The following is a 3475-nucleotide window of genomic DNA, read 5'->3' as shown; positions in this document are numbered from 1 at the left end:
AAAATTCCTTATTTTTTTATGACCACTTCAACCACGGAGTTCGAGTCCAACTCCACCTCCTACATAGATCAAACAGAAAAATAAATTCTCCATTGCGCATCCCAAGGCTTGAACTTTAGACCTCACAGTTACACAACACGCCACATTGCCACTCCAGCAAAGGCTCTTTCTGTGTCATAAATCATCCACAATTATTTATAATGCCTACATGCCAGAGCCATGGTTCATCTCTTCAAAACCAAAATTTTGTAAGAGCCAATACTTGAACCCAGGCTCCCTTGCAACCTTAATGACGCCACAACCACTAGACCACATGCTTCCTTGTAACATTTATTTAACACAATAATTTAAAAGGCCTTTATCCAAGCACCTAGGGTTTTATTCACTTAAAACCAAAATTTTTGCTAAAGCCCAGATTTGAACCCAAGATTTCTCCAACACTTCTCAAGGCCATTAGCCACCAAAGTAGACATTTAATTGTGTCATTTCCTTGTACAATTAAATACTTATATACAACCTCCTTACGGACCCATACTCAAGGCCCAATACTTTTAGGCCCAAATTCAGGGCGTTACAATTTTACCCCCTTAAAGAAATTTCATCTCTGAAATTTCTAACTATCATAATATTCGCACAACCTAGCGTACCACACAACGCTCTCACTGTGCACTCTGATCCTAACAATAGAAGTACGGACCAAACTATCTATCCATCGGAGCGGATAAATATCACATGCATACCATTTCCAGAACACACACAAAATAAACACAAACTCTAAATTCAAGTGTAGCAACACAGTCTACTATCTAAAGAAATCATAGTGTTTTTCCATCTACTGATTTTCAATGAAAACAAACAACAGTTTCAGAAACTTACGGATTCGGCGCCGGAGACTCGGCGTGCCACACTTTTTAGAAGAAATATCTCAAGCACATCGCACATGTGAAAACAACTTTTTAAAATTCAATTTTTTGGAAACCCATTCCATAATCGAGTTTTGCAATTTTTTGGAAACCCATTCCATGGTCGAATCTGGCGTGTTGAATCAAAGTGTCGTTCAAGAATCAAGTTACCGTTAAAAGTTTATTTCTAAGATTAAAACCTTTTTTACAGGGTTAGAAAATCATCTCGTCACAAACGTTTGCCAAAATATTTGTCTCTGGAATATTAATGCAACTTAAATCGCGGAACCATTTTGAAAATGGTGAATATTTTGAAAACTTGAGTTTTCCTAAACTAGCAGTTTTAAATAAGGAAATCAAAAGCCCAATTAAAAATTTAATCCCTCAATGGCCTTATTACAGAATTTAAAACCCCAAAATATAAAATTCAAATAAAAGGTCTACAACAGAGCATCAGCATTCGTGTGGCCACCTTTGAGTCCCTCGCGGCTCCGAACTGCCTAAGACTAGGGATTACCAGTACAGTTAGACAGAAGGGTGAGTTTTCAAAAACTCAATGTGTAATCCCTTATAATACAAACAGTCAGACATACATTATGCAGAAACAGACAAGGCCTGAGCCCATCACAGAAACAGTATCAGGTGGGCCTTAGCCCATTAACAGAATCAGATGAGCCTAAGCTCAATACAGAATTAGTATCAGATGCAGATATGCAGATAGATTCCCAACCCAGTCCAACTAACACACCACCCGTACCAACTAACACACCATGTGGGGATAAAATCGACCCACCCAACAAACACACCAAGCTTAACATTGGTTGCGGCACTAAGTCAACAGAACGGCTCAACGCCGTAGACAGAACGGTAAAGGACGTAAATATCCTAGTAACACTGCCAGTTAACAGAACAACTATAAGCCATAAGTATCAGAGAAAGGCAGAGAGCCTTGTACAGAATGGATATAGGCCGTTCACTTCCTCCGTCCATAATAACTCAACCCCATGCAATATGTCATACCATAAATATTGCGTGCATGCAAAGTCATACTCAGTACAATCATATATGTAAATCATACGCACATCAGTTATACGGAACATAAGGGCATAATCATCATTTTACCATACAGGGGTATTACGATCATTTTACAATACAACGGTATTTCAGTGATTTTACAAACCGAGGTCTTAACGACCCAACAGAAGGTCCACTGTCATCTCGAGCGACTTAAGTAACCTAAACAGACATAATGGTACAAATGGGCCTAAGGCCCATTACTCAGCCCAAGTGGGCCCACACCCTCGTGTGGCCCATTTGGCCCAAATTTAGATACGGTTATGTGACCTACATAGCCCAGTCCAATAATTATCACAAATTACAAATTTAATCCGTGTGGGGCCTACGAGCCCATTGGGCCCACACTGCCGATCTAGGCCTAATGTGGCCCAGAACTACGTAAGTCGTGTGCACAACATGACAAGTCTATCTACGTCCCACTTCACAGTAAAGTTTACTTACAAGGCCCAATGGACCAATGGGCCCATACAGCCCGTTGAGACCCAGGCCCATGAGATCGCTCATAGTGGCCTTTCTCGACATACGCCCACGTTTCGTGGGCTCGGTTTACCCCACGAACAATCGCAGGCTCGTGAGGCCCCAAATGTCGAAGTTTTGGCTTTTCAGCTTTTGCCGACTTCTAACAAAGAAAGGCGTGAATACACACCTGTTTATGAGAACGTGTCGATGTCCACGATCACCAACCTTGGTTAAGCAGGTATGAAATAATCCCTCCTAAAACCAGTGATCAACTACTCGTCTTGTTCGCTCTATTTAAAGCCAGCTTCTTGCCAATTCTCATATTAGCTTCCCTATGTGGGATTACTTTCAACCATTATGAAAATTTCTTATTTTCTTATTACCACTTCAACCATAGTGCCAAAATATTTGTCTCTAGAATATTAATTCAACTTAAATCGCGGAAGCATTTTAAAAACTGTGAATATTTTGAAAACTCGAGTTTTCCTAGACTAGCAATTTTAAATAAGGAAATCAAAAGCCCAATTAAAAATTTAATCCCTTAATGGCCTTCTTACAGAATTTGAAACCCCAAAATATAAAATTCAAATAAAAAGTCTACAGCAGAGCATCAGCAATCGTGTGGCCAACTCCGAGTCCCTCGCGGCTCCAAACCGCCTATAGTTGGGGATTTCCTGTACAGTTAGACAAAACGGTGAGTCTACGAAAACTCAGTGTGTAATCCCTTATAATATGAACAGTTAGGCATGCATTATGTGGAAACAGACTAGGCCTGAGCCCATCACAGAAACAGTATCAGGTGGGCCTTAGCCCATTAACAGAATCAGATGAGCCTAAGCTCAATACAGAATCAGTATCAGATGCAGATATGCAGACAAATTCCCAGCCCAGTCCAACCAAGACACCACCCGTACCAACCAACACACCATGTGCGGATCAAATCGGCCCACCTAGCCAACACACTAAGCTTAGCACCGATTACGACACTAAGTCAACAGAACGACTCAACGCCATAGACAGAACGGTTAAAGGCCGTA

Source organism: Gossypium arboreum, chromosome 3, assembly GCF_025698485.1.
Source record: "Gossypium arboreum isolate Shixiya-1 chromosome 3, ASM2569848v2, whole genome shotgun sequence".
Taxonomy (NCBI): Eukaryota; Viridiplantae; Streptophyta; class Magnoliopsida; order Malvales; family Malvaceae; genus Gossypium; species Gossypium arboreum.
The sequence above is the reverse complement of the archived record's forward strand: the minus strand, read 5'-3'. Positions refer to the sequence as shown.